Raw genomic sequence first — 17,960 nt, forward strand, 5'->3', positions numbered from 1 at the left:
AAACTTGTCCAAGGACCTAAACAGGTTGTACACTTGGCAAATCAAGCCAAAAAGTGTAAAAAACTGACAAAAGTAAATAATTGCGATTATTTACTACTGCTACACAGAGCCACCCATTTTGACCTTTGGGCTTGCACAGTGTTAGACCAACATAATACAAAGCCATTGGAAAAATTTTGGATTCAATCGGATCCAAATTGGTACATGTTCACTCAATTTTTGAGTTGCAGATTAGTCCTTTGATTTTTTCCAAAGTCGAGTTTGAAAATTGCAACGGTTGACTCAATTAGCACTATTTGCAGTGATACATATAGAACAATCACAATAGTTAGCAAAAATTATATTGTCATTTTGAAAGAATAGCTAACTTGATCAAATTTGTACAGGAATCAAGTTGAAGACAAGGAATCGGTAGCTTGACAGAAAGTGCAATCCAGTCAAGTGGAAGAAATTGACAACAAGTCAATCCAAAGGTAAGTACTCTATCCAGGGCTTTACAAGTCGATATGAACCTTAGATCTGGTCGTGTACTAGGAAATCAGGGCATACTTGGAGAAACCTCCATTAGAGTATCCACTGAAGAAAGCGTGAATCAAGGCAATTCCTTGCACACTATCCCTGAAGAAGTCTCATACGCTTTTTCTGATTCGACGTCTGAAATGTCTTCCTATTTTGACTCACTTGAAAATTGGAACGACAATGCGCTATAAGCATATACTCTCTTTTTATAAGATTAATCGCCATGAAGCTCAGGTTTACCTGGATCCTAATGAAGAGTATGCTATTCGCATTGATGACCGTGGTATTGAGTTTGAAGAGGAGATCAGGGCAAACAAACAAGTAAAAATGTACATGGATAGAAACGGAACTCATTATTTACAAGTCGAAGACCCTGACGTGATAGACAAATGGGGGTTAGAAGTAGATACTATAATTCTAGATATGGCCGCAAAAGAAGGACCACCAACATTAGAATTTGAGGGATACAATCAAGTTGATTTGAAGCCTTTGAAACGGCTTAGTTTTGATAATCCTAGGATCGGACTCTATTGTTGGGGGGATAGAAACGTAAAAGATCTCCTGTGGACTTCGCATGCCAAATCAGGACAGCTGACGGCCATGAAGATCATCTATATCTTCAAGATCAAAGAAAAGGGGCCAACAGATCTATCAATCTACGTGTTTAGGGATTGTTATAACAACAACTTTGTTATGATGACTCCTGAGGAGGTAGAAAAAACCAAATACCAAGGGTATTCCATAAGGGATTGGATATTGGGACAAGGACAAGAAACAATTCCAAGAGATGAACACCGTGAGAGATCATCTGAGAGTAATGTTAAGAAACTAGAAACCACCTCATCACACAGAAAACCAGGTGACACTAAGGCCAGTCTAGGGCTACACGAGTCACTATTTCCAACAGACTGGTTTGAAGGACTCGAAACAGGACCAACTGCAAGGAGACTGGGAGTCGAACCAAATAGACACGTTAGACCAGCTGATTTTCAAAAATGGGTCAGAAAGTACAGTGGATCTGGGGATCCATTTGACCACTTAGCAAGCTTTAAGCAAGTGCTAAGAGCAGAATGCATATTCGATTTTCATACTCAATTCAAGGGGTTTGGAGTGACATTAGAAGGAAAAGCATTGACATGGTTCCAAAACATTCCACCAAGGTCAATCATGGACTTAAACACATTAGCTCAAGGATTTGTAGCTGCTTATTCCAAAACGGGGATCAAAGACAATATTGTATCTCAAATCTACAGCTTTAAACAGAAACATAATGAGTCTGTTAGGGATTGTGCAACTCGAATGAAACAACACATTGCCAGATGCCCAGGGCTAGAGATACCTGCAAAAGAACGACTAGTGTCATTTTTTCTAGACGGACTGCTAAATAAAGAGCTTCACGCTATACTGTATAGCAAGAAGCATACAACTTTCGAAGAGTGTGTCTCATATATTATTGACTTAGGAGACAATTGTGATATTTTCAACGAAGAAGATGTCCCTAAGGATAACCAAAGTGAGAAAATAGCATCCACTAAACCAGCACAAGTGGGAATAGCTACTGCAGCACCACTTTCATCCATAGAAGACATGCTCAAAAGGATGAATGGCATGATGAATAACTGCAAAAAGCACCTATAAGGGGACCAAGACAAGGGATACCTCAACAGGGACAACCAATTAGACCGCAGAAATGGTGTGCAATCGAGGGTAAATGGACCAACCATGAGACCAATGAGTGCTATTTCCGACCAAAGTATGATGGGAATGTTCAATGCGTGCCCATGAGGCCACAAAGACAACCCATGTACAGATACCAGCCTAGCACGGCACCAGCTCAAAGACCACCGATGGGTATGGAAAGACCTCAATCCATGTTGGGTCAACAACATCCGTATCCATGACATAATGCAATTCCTGTAAAGTACATGCATTCAGTAGGAGTCATACATGAACAAGCACTAGTGCCTGCTACACCCTATGCTGAGCCTAGTTCATCTACAATAATAGTAGAAGGAGATTGGTATAATTCACATCCACCACCAATGGAAGAACCTGTGACTTATTCTCCACCAGAGCTTGCACCAATGTATTATATGGGTAATCAAGGTGCTAGACCTCCTATGGTAAGACCCATTATTAAGCCAAGAACGGGAAACTATCATAATTGTGGTGCAGATGATCATTAGAAAAATGAATGTCCAGAGCCTGACAAAAACCTCAAGCCGATTGAAGCTTATTGCGTACAATGTTGCAAAAAGGGAGGACACTTCCCAAAAGATTGTCCTGAAAATCCTTTGACAAGGGAAAAACAGTAGTAAATGTGGTCCAAGTGATACCTAGTAGCTCATCTGAGAGTGATCCGATTGTCCCAATCAAGGTAATCACTAGAGCACAGGCTAAAAAAAGAAACATAACTCCTCTAATGATTCGGAGAACACAAAAGTTGCCTCTCAAAAGACCAAAAGAAGCAAAAGCAAAAGGTATGAGATGCGAAAATAAAAACAACGAGCTAAAATCGAGGAGAAAGCAAAACAGCTATCCCAGGAAAAGGTGAAAGAACCTGGAAGCGAAATCAAAGAAACAACCGTAAAATCTAGAGGATCAATTTTAATTGATAAAATTTTTTAGCATATTAATGTGGCCTTGGAAGCCTACTAAGCGGGACTTAAAGCAGGCCAAAACATGGAAAAAAATGGAAAAACTATCCTTCTCCAAACATGGAATCAACTAGGCTTGAAGCTTATCAAAATTTGGTAAGAATCACGCAAGAGTTGTTGGAAAAACAGAAACCCGAGCTCGAAAGTATGCAAAACCTGAGGAGCTTGTGGTAAGAGACACTAAAGAAAAATCCAAAGTGGTGGTAGAACCCCACCTTGAAACAAAAGAGCCAGAATTGCAGGACAGCGAAGATGCCTTAAACGGGATTCCATTCGTAGAGGAAGACTGGTCAGGACACTTATGGGAAAAAGTTCGAGAGATCAATGATGGGAGCCTAACTCTAAAGTCAGCTCCTATAGAGGAAGTTTGGTTAGACAACCTACCTCCTGATATGGACATGGATGTACAATCCCTATACAGGGATTGCAGATGTGAAGCTTCCGAAATTTCTAAACCAATGACCTTGAAGACATTACCATCTTACTTGGGAGATAACGAAGATGAATCCATAGTGTGTAAGACCACTCAAGTAAAAAGAGCTGAACAGACCCTGGAAGTAGACAATATTCATTCAATCATGTCTACACCCATCCAATGCACTCTTACTTTGGGAGAGCTGTTAGAAATCATCCATATTTATGGAATGATCTACAGAAAACCCTAACAAAGGTGGGGATAACGAGGCTCATTGAAAAAAATTTGGAAAATTTGAAACACGAAATGGACAACAAAGAGATTCCAATGAACAAAGTCGGAGAATAATACGAAGGGGAAGAAGGAAACACCACCCTTCCAGTGAAATATAATGACATTGAAACCATAGCAATACTGGATAGTGGGATAGGCATAGCCATAGCCACAAAAACACTATGGGAATCCTGGGGACAACCAGCCCCATTAGACAAACTCGAATGAAATTGCAATTGGCTCACAGACATATTGAAAGACCCTTAGGACTGCTAGAAAAAGTGATAGTGTTGGGAGAAGAGGGGGAGATCGACCGCTTAAAACATTCTACCTTGCTCACAGACATCGCCATCAACCTGTCCACCTCTTCTTCCAATTTCCAAGCACACACACACTCACCTAGACTATGACACACACACACACACACATTAAACATAGAATTGACATAGACATGCTTGTAAGAGAGTGTAAGAGATGTGTAAGAGATGGAGACCACATTAGAGAGTACACAGCAAATAACCATAGCTTAAGAGAGTAGAGAAGAGAATCTGCAAGAGAAAGGCCTAAATCTAGCCCCAAACTCCACGGCACCTCTCTTGTGGAGTTGGTATTTAATATATTATTTTGAGTTTAAGGTGCCAAAAATTGAGGCCCCTCTTTTTACAACCACTTTACTTTTGCAAATGAGTAAAGCTCATTAGTTCTTGCATGACCCATAAGGGGATTTCCCACTACAACTATTTACAGAGCCATAGTGGCTTATTGAAATGATGTTCTAAGATATTGTGCAAATATAAAATGGCCAAGAGTAATTGCCGTCGCCTCTTCATCAACTCCCCGCATTCCACTCTACAAAATCATCATCAACTCAATTAGTAAAATTAAATAGACAGTACATAATTAACCATTACGCCAACTATCCCAATTGCAGCTAACCACTACAACAGGAGGGTGCCCAGTCTCGTAACATCCCTCCCACCAGGGATAGCGACTGTCCTCAGTTGCTCAATAGAGAAATCAATTGGACCGTGAGTGATAGAAAGTGTGGAGAAGGTCGGGAAAGTTGCGAAAAAACTTTTCAGGCATCCATTTGGCATCCTCTCTAGGGTGGCCTTTGAAAGTCAAAAGGTAACGGTTATAAACCATTCCAGTGCGTGTAGTGGTGGTCTCATGATCAACTATTTTATCAGGGATGAGTTGCTCTTCTTGGTCTACAAGTGAAGGTGGGTCTTCATAAATGTGGTGTGTAGGTAGGGGTCCTCTGAATGGGTGTAAAAGACTAATGTGAAAGGCTTTGTGAATGTGCCAATGTTGAGGTGATTAACTATTAAAATACATTACAAGGTTAGGTTTCTTGTTAAAATAAAGACCATGACCCAAAATATAGTGAGTATCCAAGCATGAGCTAAGGACATGGAGAATGCACAAGATCTTAAGAGTCCTCATTCCTAGCATATCCTACATTACAACCATAGAAGGTGGCACAGAAGGTGGCCACGAGTGTGATTATCTGAAAAGAAAACTTTACCAAGAATTTAGTACCTACTAGGGCCAATAAGCCCAAAGCTATAAGATATGCAATACCATAGCAACTTGTTAAACTTCACTTTTGCATCAAATAAGTAAATGCTATTATGAAGAAATTGGTGTACTTTGTTATATAGACATGGTTCTATGTAGAAATGGAGTTAGCATACTAGTAGTAAATAAAGTAATGATGTCATTTTAGCAACTTAATGAGTTGGCATTCAGCTTCTTGAAAAGAATGTAAACCATAGTAAATCTGGTGTTTTGAAGCTCACAATTCTTAAGAGAATTTTGTACTTACAAGTGATTGTATTTGTGATCTATCAACATTAGAACTAATAATGGCCTTTGTGCCATGATTAGTAGCATGAAGAGTGAAAAACATATAACATGGAATCATCAATGCTTAACTACAAATGTCACCAAAAAAAAAAGAATATTACCCAAGGTTAATATAAACTTTTAAGATACGTATTTTGACTGTTGGTGGTTAGCCAATGCAAATGGCTTCAAATACAGACATGTGGTCAGTGGATTCTTCCACTGTCTTCTGGGTGCCATCTCTGCAACTTATAAATAGAGAAAACTCCATAGAGAGTTAATAACACAAAGTTCATCTGATAAAACTTGTTTAAACACATGTTTTCAAGAAAAAATCAAGAAAATGTAATAAATTTAGATTAATTTACCTGGGTGTCAAATCTAGTAGGTTGTCTTGCAAGCCTTTTTAGTGGTTTCAGTCCGCTTGAGAGCTTTTGAACATGGTCCAGGGGGTAAGCATCAGAAAGCAAGCTACTACTTCCAAGTTCTTTTGGAATGATAATTTTGATGTCGCAAATGATGTGTAAGTTAGCTTTCCGATTTGGTTGTTCACTGAAATTTGGAATTTTGAAGCTGGGTATGAGCTCTTGTGAGTCGAGATGCATGGACTTAGGAGGCTAGCGTCAAAGGCCTTGATGGGTGACCAATTGGTGGCTTTATGCAATAAGGGTGTGAAAGTTTTCGGAGCTATAGAGATTTCCTACGAGGCTTTTGGTAGATCTAGTTTCAAAAAAAAAAAAAATCCAAGAAGTCATTTGAGTTCTCTTCCTCAAATGGTAGTCGAGTGGCTAGTGTTAGAATGGCCTAGGTAGCATGGGCAGTTGACAAGTCATCTTTAAGGTTTGCGGGGGGGGGGGGGGGGGGGGGCCAAGGCATTCATAATTGAGGGTAGATGATAAGCTTATGGTGAAGCGACCAGGGTTAGTGAGAATGGATGGCCAATATAATAACTAATATTTATCAATTTTATTTTTTTGGAATTTGTACACTATCTTTCTCTATGTTGGGACGAATTTCTCCTTTACTCTATGCCCTCAATTGGCATTTGTTCGAAATTGAAAAGGGCATGATATTAAGCTGAGACACATTTTTCACGAATATAGATGGTCAACCAAGTATGCGAGGGGGTGGGGGAGAAAGGTGACTCGAGACCAAGGGGCAGCCAGAGCCTTATTTTGTTATCGCATTTGGTAACCGGCCAACAAGTTGAATGCGAGGGGTGATTTCACCCTTAAGGACTGTGAGTCCTTGAGCTCAGTGGGAGGCCAAAAGGGGTGGCGAGTGGCGGCCGGCCAGTGCTTTAATAAGCACCACTTAAGTTGCATGGGAATCCATGGAGGAAAATAAAGCAGCGACCAAAGCCGGACGCAGACAGTGCACGAGAGTGAGAGATGAGGAGGGCGGTCTGCAGTGGTAGTTTCAGCTTGCGTGCACGACCAGGGAATTACCCAGCGGTCCAAGGAGACCTACTTGGCGGTGGTTAGGAGCATTTTGGTGCTGGTCGGCCATGAGCCTTTCTTGTGTGCAAGGGATTGTTCCTGCGGTAGGTAGCGAAAAAGCCAGAAAAAAAAACAAATCTCGCCAAGCCATGATCCCCAAGTCCTTGTGATGGATGATGAATTTTTCTTTTCTTCTTGAAAGTTGCTGAGGTAAATCGTTGGAGCTACTCTCTTATTAGAATCGGAATCGCCGATTGGATGAACTTTTTGGAATCTCAAAACTTCTTCTTGATCGGCCTCTTATCTTCCCTGATCCAAATTTGCCTCTTCTAATCTCTTTCAATGGAATCCAATGCTGAATTGGAATTTCCAATTACTCGAAGTTCTTCAAAATCTCCTTCTTTTCGATTCCTTGCCCGTATCTTCATAGATCCACCAAATTTAGCAATTATCTTGAACTAAATGATGTACATACCCGAGTTTCAATTGTTGATGGACAAAATTATTGAATAATATTGTCGATTAATTCTCTGTTTAAGCTTTACCTTGCCGATAGGGAGATCCAATGTCGAATTCATAATTACCGTTTGCTTCAATATCTTGAAAAGCTCTAGTTTCTTTTATTGTCACCCTTTTGCCTTCACAATCCACAAGTTTAGCCGTTAATTTAAATTTAGAGTTTGACATACCAAATTTTGATGATCGACAAGTGTGATTAATTGACGATTTGCCAATTAATTGTTGATTAAGCCTTGATTTGCAATCCCGATGCTGCAAGCTTGAAAATCCCTCTTTAAAATTCGACAATCAGGTTGTCGATTGCCACGAACCTTCGCTTTGATACCAATGTTGGGAGAAGAGGGGGAGATCGACCGCCTAAAGCATTCTACCTTGCTCACAAACATCGCCATCAACCTGTCCACCTCTTCTTCCAATTTCCAAGCACACACACACTCACCTAGACTATGACACACACACACACACACACACACACACACACACACAGAGTAAACATAGAATTGACATAGACATGCTTGTAAGAGAGTGTAAGAGATGGAGACTAGATTAGAGAGTCCACAGAAAATAACCATAGCTTAAGAGAGTAGAGAAGAGAATCTGCAACAGAAAAGCCTAAATCTAGCCCCAAACTCCACGGCACCTCTCCTGTGGAGTTGGTATTTTATTTATTATTTTGAGTTTAAGGTGCCAAAAATTGAGGCCCCTCTTTTTACAACCACTTTACTTTTGCAAATGAGTGAAGCTCATTAGTTCTTGCATGACCCATAAGGGGAGTTCCCACTACAACTATTTACAGAGCCATAGTGGCTTATTGAAATGATGTTCTAAGATACTGTGCAAATATAAAATGGCCAAGAGTAATTGCCGTCGCCTCTTCATCAACTCCCCGCATTCCACTCTACAAAATCATCATCAACTCAATTAGTAAAATTAAATAGACAGCACATAATTAACCATTACGCCAGCTATCCCAATTGCAGCTAACCACTACAACAGGAGGGTGCCCAGACTCGTAACAGATAGTTAATTCCTGCGGGATTGAATATCAAGACACTTTTGCCATAGTAGACTTTGGGAAGAAACTCAATTACGAAATCATATTGGGAAGACCTTTTATGCGACAGGTACATCTTATTCAAGATTGAGGAAACAATTATCTGTACTTGAAGCAAGTGGGATCTATAACAAGAGTTAATTTAAAAGATCACACTCATAGAGATGTCATGAAAACACCCATACAAGAGTTTGATTCAGTATCTTTGGCTAAAACAACTTAAAAAGAGAAGAATGTAGGTTTAGAAAGGGATTGCTCAAATGAAGCCTATGTACCTGAACCCTTTTCAGAGCATTTGTTTGAGCCATTTGAGTGGACTCAAATCTTAGCGACAATGGATGTATGTGTGAATACATCTATGCCTACTCAATTTTGCAATGAGGATGGCTACGACATAATTCCCATCCAAATGATTTCAACCCTCCACATTGACGATGAAAATGAGGAACCCAAGGACTTGATGAAATCTCAACAAGTCTTTTCAGACCTCTACTACGATGCAATAGAAGAGTTAAAAGAACACTCAGCTACCTCAGAGGATTTAGGGTCAGAAAAATAACATGTGAGAGCTAAGCTACTCCTAAAAGGAGGAGAGGAAAAGTTTTTTGACTTTCCTAACCAGAAATCAAGAAGACAAAAATGGTATAGACAAAAAGAGACACCAGAAACGTGAAAACAAGACCTGTCCCATCAGTCTCCAGTAGAACACAGTTCTTGATGCAGATAGATGCATATGATTGTATCAAGGACAAGACCACTGGCAAATATCCTTCAAAAAAAAATCCAAAAATGTCAAAAACATTGAGAAAAACAAGGAAGGATACTCAGTCAAAGCCAAACAAACACGACAAGGAGCCAACCATGACATGAGTTGAGCGGAAAAAGAAATATCAAGAGTTGAAAAAAGCTCTAAAGAAGATATATACAACCAAAATGGAAACCACAGAAGAGGATGGTAGAGATGTAATGAGTGTTCCATCCCATTACAAAAAGTATACTCTCCAAGATCAAAAAATCATTATAGAACAACCTGTTAGAGAACTACGAAAATAGGGCGAGTCCTACGAAGGGCCTGAAAACACGAAAAGATAGATTTGGCTAAACTAGGAGAAGACCCTAAGCCTGCCTACATTGCAAATGACCTAATAGAAGAAGAAGAAGAGCTTTTACTAAGCCTACGAAAAGAATACTGAGATATCTTCACTTGGTCTTACAAGGATCTCAAGGGTGTTGATCCAGAAATCTGCTAACATACCATACCCATGAGAGATGATGCAAAACCAAGTAGACAAAGGCCATACACAACAGTAAAACATTGCCAGGAAGATCAAAGAAGAGATTGAGAAACTAAAGGAAGCCAAATTCATTTATTAAATTGAACACACAGATTGAGTGTCTCCAATTGTGGTCGTACCCAAGAAGAATAGAAAATTACGAGTGTGTGTCAACGTCAAGAAAGTGAATGCAGCTACCATTAGAGACAACTTTCCTCTTCCAATCACTGAGCATGTGTTAGAACAATTTGCGAAAAGAAGCTTACAGCTTCTTAGATTGCTTTTTGGGATACAATCAACTTTTCATTGACCCAAAAGATCAACGTAAAACTACTTTTGTAATGGAATAGGGTATTTTTGCCTATCGGGTGTTATGCCCTTTGGGTTAACTAATGCTCTCGCCACATTTCAAAGATTGATGAGTCATGCTTTTAAAGAATATCTTAGGAAATTCTTCGAAGTATATATGGATGATCTATGCGTACATTCATCAATCTGAGCTGATCATTTTGAACACCTCAAAAAAGTATTCGAAAAATGTAGACTTTATAGGATTTGGTTAAATCCTGAAAAGTGCATATTCATGGGTAGACAAGGAAAAATTCTTGGACATATAGTGTCTAAAAATGGCATAGCTACGGATATGGATAAAATTCATGTTATTGCTGATTTGCCTAGACCAACAACAATCAAGGGAATTCAAGCCTTCATGGGACATTTTGGATATTACAGACGGTTCAGTTACATGTACGCTATAATTGCAAAACCCATGTACAGCTTGATTACACACTTTGAATGGACTGATGAGTGTGAAGAATCCTTCATGAAGCTTAAGCAAGCTCTCACCTCAGCTCCAATATTGAAAGCACCAGATTGGAATAAGATATTTCACATACACGTAGATGATTCCAATTTTGCCATAGGTTGTATACTAGCTCAAGCAGGAGACGGGAAAATTGATTTTCCTATTTCTTATGCTAGCCGACAGTTGAACATGGCGGAAAAGAATTACACCACCACCGAAAGGGAAGGATTAGGAATGATCTATGCCGTAAAAAAGTATAGACATTACCTATTAGTGAACAAATTTGTGTTCTTTGTGGACCACCAAGCTTTATTGTACCTGGTCAACAAGCCATGCACCACAGGAAGAATTGTGAGATGGTTCATCATTCTTCTGGATTTTGATTTCATTGTGGTCGTAAAAAAGGGCACTACTCATCAAAGAGCATATCATTTGTCAAGGATTGTTTCAAGCGAATCACCTAAAGGGGTAGATGATGATCTACCAGATGCCTATTTGTTCTCCGTAGAAACGATGCCTCGATGGTTGAAAAATATGGTGTCATTGATGACCATAGCTCAAGTGGATTCGCAAATACCACTTCCTATTACAATCGGATTAATTGAGCAATCGGCCATGTATCAATTACTAGCTGGTAGGCTATACGAAAGAAACAGAGATGGAATATTTCTTTTATGCATTAATCCTGAAGAGAAAAACCAATACCTAAGTCAAGCACATGTTACCATAGTGGGACTTCACTTTGCAGAAGACCAAACTATGCAAAGGATCTTGAGACTTGGAGTATTTTGGCCAACTATGAGGAGTGATGTTCGCTCTTATGTAAAGGATTGTCCTCAATGTCAAAAACAAACACCCGTACCTCACATAACATTGTTTCAAATGTCACATGTTCCTAAGTGGAGTAACTATCTAGTTACTTACTTATTGAGTGGAACATTTCCTAAGGATATGAGTAAACGTCGTCAAAGAGCAATTGAAACTGAAGCAAGAGACTATGCTCTTATTGGAAATCAAATGTATCAGAGAGCTAAGGATCAACATCTGCGTCTTTGTGCAAATGAAGACGGATATATTCCGATTATAGAACAAGCACATGCCGGATTAGCTGGAGGTCACTTTTCTAGTGAGACCACCGCAAGAGCAATCTTAATGGTAGGCATATGGTGGCCAACACTTTTTGCAGATGCCAAAGAATATGTTCGAAGATGTGATGCTTGTCAACGAGCAAAAATACCAACACGAATAGATAGCATGCCCTTAAGACCAATGATGGGAACTAAAGCTTTTGCAAAATGGGGTATAGATTTTGTTGGGCCAATACAGCCACCTGCTTATAGAACCCAAGCTCAATATATTATTGTAGCTACGGATTATTTGACTAAGTGGGCTGAGACTAAAGCAACTCAAAAGAATGATACCAGAACCACTACCGCATTCTTATATGAGTATGTGTTCACAAGATATGGACTGCCAATAGAAATTGTCAGTGATAGGGAAACTCATTTTCTCAATGACGTAATCGAGTATTTACTTGATGAATTTATGGTCATCCATAACAAATCAGCTCCCTATCACCCATAAGCAAACCCATAAGCAAACGAACAAGGTGAGCATACAAATAAGATTCTTAGCTCAGTGTTAACTAAAGTGGTTAGTTCAGGAAGGACAAACTGGAAAATGAATCTCCATGCTGCTCTATGGGCTTATCGAGTTTCATTCCTTTAAATGCTACACCCTTTAACCTTGTTTATGGTCTTGATGTCATACTGCCAATAGAATTTCTATTGCCAACACTAAGGGTAGCAAAGAATCTTGAGTGGACTGGACATGAATTGTCAGAAAGACTTGAAGATTTCGAGAAGCTAGATGAGCAAAGGCTAACAGTTGTAGCTCACATCTACACACAAAAGCGAAAACAAAAAAAGTTTTTTGATTCCCATCTAATTACAAAAATCTTCAAAAAAGGGGACTTAGTTCTAGTCTATTCCCTTAAGCAACACATTCCCAAGTTTAAGAAAAAGAAAAATTGACCGTTTATCATTGAAGATGTATCTCCAAGTGGAGCAGTTAAGTTGTCCACCTTAGATGGTGAACAAATGGCTAATTGGATTAGTGGATGTCATTTAAAGAAGTACAATTTGCCACTAACAATGAATTGCTAGAAAGAATGCATGCAGCCAAGCAAAGGAAGATAAAACGACAGCAGAATATTGATGAAGCCCAAGAAGAAGCTAGGCTTCGGTGCTCAAAAGGAAATCTGCTCTCAAGAATCAACAAATACCGATTCCCATTAACACAATGGAAATAGAAGACCGACAATGGGAGTTGCAGAAAGATGCAGCGTCAACAGATGATGAATGGCTAGATGGAATGGACCTTGGCATCAAAGCACAGCTCAACAATCATAGCACAAATGCTCTGGTTGATACAAGAGCTAGAGTAAATGCAGTGAGTTATTCCACGTACAAGAAAGCAACAACTCAGTCATTGATAGCAGGAATAGCGACTATCAAAGGATGCAACAAGAACCCAACACCAACATTGGGAGTAGTCAACTTGAACGTAATAGTACATGGATGTTCATATCCTCATCAGTTTGTATGCTTACCAGATGAACACATGAATGAGACGATGATCCTTGGAATTCCTTGGATGCGGACATACAAAGTAGTACCAGATTTGGATACAAATCAGCTCAAGCTATCACCTAAAGGTGGGCAACTCATTGTTCCAATTGCACCAAGCAAGGAGGAATGGAAAAACAATTATCAACAAAGCAAACTACGAAGTAATCAATTTTCTCCATCCTCTCGACAAGCAAATGGTACAAGTAGCATGCAAGGAGTCAGGAAAATTTGGGTACAAAAAGCACAGCTTAAGGACAAATCAATTCAAATGTGGGTGCCCAAAACATCATCGACAAAACCAAAGACGGTTCTGAGAGTCAAAACACAAAGACGCACTTCTCTGAGAAGCGAACCTAACACGAAATGGATTTGACATAAAAAAGAGCACTTATCTTCTACGCAAACGGGAAAAACAATCAAGCAATGGAGAGTAAGCCTCAGAATCCTCAACCACACCCTTCTACACCAAGCAAACCAAGGTACCAATGGCGAGTAAAAGCTTGACAATAGTCAAAAGTGCTATCAACAACTCAGGAAATCAGTGTGCTAAAGTATCCTGATGGCACACAAGCTACAAGATTTGCTCTTTGGAAGACAGCAACAGCAAGCCTCCATATCGGAAACCCTTGAGTTAATCATCCAAGACCCACCTCTTGCACAGCATAATGGTTTGAACTACATTGATCTTCAAAGCATGGTAGAGCCAACCAAGGTTATGCATAGACACGATTGTTCAACCCATGCACACAGTCGTCCCAAAGTACGGTCTAGGAGGGGTGGCAGAGTACTAAGTAATTAAGGGCTACGTTTGAAGAGGGAGGAAAAAAGTTTGATGTTAAAGAGTGATTTTTTGCAAAATTAACTAATAATACCCTTATATATCATCAACAGGGGAAATTTAACGGATAATATCTCCCCGATGAGTGTAAATAGTGTATATACTATCAAAAAATAGTCTTTTTTGGTTCTTTTTCATCATTTTTCTTGATATTGAGACTTAAAAATGGAGAAATCCAACAAAAAACAATAAAACTATGTTTTTCAATGGATTTTCTTAATTATTGGATTTTCACTTTGCTTTTTTAGCGCATTTGTTATTTTCTTTGATTTTTCCAATAAACAGATCAAAAATTAATAATAAATAGCAAAGGAGCTCATATGGAAAAATTGAAAAATGGTTTGGGAAGTTTGGGTATAGATATCCCAAGTAGGCTAAAACCACCTCATTTCCACTTGTTGCCTTTGGAGAGATAGCTTTTCGACCTCTTTCGTGTGTCTTTTCCGGAGTCTACAGTTGTCCGTTTTCAGCGCCGTCTCACAGGAGACATGAGGGGTAAGTTCTTTACTCATCAATGATCCATTTTGTATGGCCGGTAGCTAGTTTAAACCCCTAGAAAAAACCCTAGAATCCGAGCAGTACACGAAGACCTACAACCAAAAATCGACCATAGCGGCCTGTCAGCTCAACCAAATCAAATGAAATTTAAATAGCATGCCCCAACATATTAGAACACTTTCATAGCAATAGTTAACCATTCGGCAAAGGTCGAGGGGGTCCCAAGTAGGAAAGCTAGGTTTTTTGCAGATGCCAGAATTGGGTTCTGACTCCACAGAGAAGACAGCTTGCATACGAGGTCTACATACAATGTGTATGATTGGTTTTGTGAAATCGATCAAGCAAAGCCCTCGAAAAGCAGAAAAAGGCTCGATGGCTACAAAGCATCAAATTCGACATACGGGGTCAAATCGACTCCAAATGGGTCAAAATTGGATGAGTTGCTTCATGACTATGTTGCGGGCAAGTCCATAGCCTTAAAAGTGACTAACCAACTCAGCTAGCAGTGTAGTCACAAAAATAAGAGATTTTAGAGTCGACAAAGCACAAAGTGATGCCGGCAAGACCAAACTTTACCAAATTCAATTTTTGACTTGCTTTAGGTGTATAGAATGTGTTTAGGTCAAAATTTACAAGTTTTTCAAGAAAATGTTGACTGCTATAAATAATCACAATTATTTACTTTTGCACTATTTTTGCTTGAAAGTTGCATCATCACATCACCTATCACTTGTACACACCTAATACATACCAAAATTCAAGTATGAGCCAAAATGATCACATATAACTTGGAAAATTGCCAAAAAAACGCAAAGAAGTCTTTGCAAGCCAAATTCCAAGTTATGAGCCACATTTCTTGATCCAAATCACCTCATATCACATGTACAAGGTCTATACAATGCCTAGACCCAAATTGTACCAAAAAATGTCCATTTTGGTAGAAAAGTTAATAATCGCGATTATTTACTTTTTGGCCAAAATGTGAGAAATTTGTTATTTTGCCATCATACATCCAAAATACATGATGCCCTAAGGCCACTAGCCAAGTTTGAACAAATTTGGATCTCAAAATCTCAAAATCTCTTTTTTCATCTACTATTTCAGAGACCTAAAGCCTAAATCTGGCACCATTTTCATGTTATGCATCCAAATGAACCCATATTTCACTCAGAGTATGTAATTGGTATATACTTCAAGCCTGTAATGTCAACTTTGCAAAAAGTTGAAGAAATTACTCAACTGTAAATAATCGCGATTATTTACTTTTGTTGCAAATTTTGTATTGACTTTATGAATTTGATATGTACATGTTTTTATGCATCTATGCATGTTCAAAATTTGATTTGAAGCAAATTGGACCAAAATTGTCAACATTTCAGCTTGAAGGACATTTCAGAGAAAGTCTGCCAAATTTACTAACTTTGACACTCTATTCACTCAACAAGAGCCATTCAAGCAGCATAGAAGGCCAAGAAGAAACTCAACCAAAATTAAAAAAGCTGCAAGAGCTACCACCATACCAACTGGACCCCGATTCAGTCAAGACTGCCAAAGCAACCTATAGCTTGAAGAGCACAACACCACAGTGTTCACCGGCAGGTTCAAAAGCGAAGAGGGACATAAGGTAGAGCTACAACTTCTACCAAAGGAAGTTTATGATGTCGCTGCAAAGCCCAAGACCAAAGAAGCAAACCAAAGGCTAGGAATTAGAGATTTCTATGAATAAGAGCCGTGTAGAGTGGACTTCCAAAAGGCTTATGAGCTTTTGTTCACGATCAAAGAAGATGGAAACGTTGAGATCTTTGACCCACAAGGGAATAAGGTTGAAGTAGTGATTACCAAGGAGATAGTGTTAGAAGCACTCAGACTGCCAACAACAGAAGGAATGACAATGAGGACAAGTGATAGAAAGACGGCAGGTACTTTCACCAAGGAAACCGCCGCTACCACATTTGCCGACCTCATCCACAAACAGGTGGAAGAGCCCGCAAAAGACCGCCAAGGTATACAACACCAAATCATGCGGTTGCCACAACCTTTACGCAAGTCCTCAAATCAACCACCAGGCAACCAATTGACCATGCACAATATGTTTTGTCCACATTGAAGGGGACAAAGAAATAAGGAAAAATCACATATCTGGGAGCACCAGAGGTTTTGACCAGGATTGCTTACCATGCCATCGGCATGGCCGACAACTTGCCACTTACCCCAGATCAGAACACTTGGATAGTGTCAGCACAACCTTTTCCTCGAGCTACAAGATCTACCAAGAGATCATATAAGTCGGATGAAGAGTTTGTTGAAAGCTCGCCAGAAAGACACAGTAGTGAAAGCTTGGATAACGAGGAAAAGAGAGCACGGTGGGAGGAAATGAACAGAAAAGCCGTGGCAGCACACCAGGAGGAACCTATACAAAAACAAGCCCGCTTTGAAAGAGAAAAGCAATCTTACAAATGCATCCGCCAAGCACAAGGCAAGGACCCAGCAAAGTGGATACCCATTGAGCTGAAAGGACCAAGAACCAAGCATCATACCAAGAAGCAGGCTGAAGATCCCACGAAATCCGTGGAAAAGATGTACCAAGAAGCAGAAGCCTTGAAGCTGAAGGAAGCCCAAGAAGCGGCTAGAAAAGTGAAAGAGGCAACAGAACAGCAAAAGCAAGCAGAGAAAATAACTGAACAAGGAGCAGCACAACACAATCAGGGTGAGGTGTCTCCTCGCCCTTCTTCACCGGTTTCTGAACAGCATGATCACCCCATGGCAAGCCAACCACTATCACTAGCAGTTAGAACCATAGCCACTAAGCCAACAAAAGTGAGAGAGCGTGAACAGCAAGAAGTAGTTGAACATGCACAACAGGCAATTGAATCTACACAAAGAGCAAGAGCCAAAGCCCGAAAGGACAGCAAATCGTACTCCAGTAGAGGACAACACAAAGTCTGAGCAACCCAAAGAACAAGAGGCCGAGGAAACACCCTCTACCTCAACACAGCAAGAGAAGGTCGAGGCATCCATGAAGCCTCAGGATGACAAAATGGCAGAAGATCAGCCACAGCCAAAAGGGCAACAGCAACCAGCAGCCATGACGCTGCCAAAGGACAAACAAGCATCTGCAAAAACATCAAGTCAGTTGGCACGAATGAGGATTGGCAATCAAACGACGAAGTGATTTTGCAAGTTTATATGAG

Source organism: Adiantum capillus-veneris, chromosome 19, assembly GCF_014529385.1.
Source record: "Adiantum capillus-veneris isolate H3 chromosome 19, ASM1452938v2, whole genome shotgun sequence".
In the NCBI taxonomy this organism is placed as follows: Eukaryota; Viridiplantae; Streptophyta; class Polypodiopsida; order Polypodiales; family Pteridaceae; genus Adiantum; species Adiantum capillus-veneris.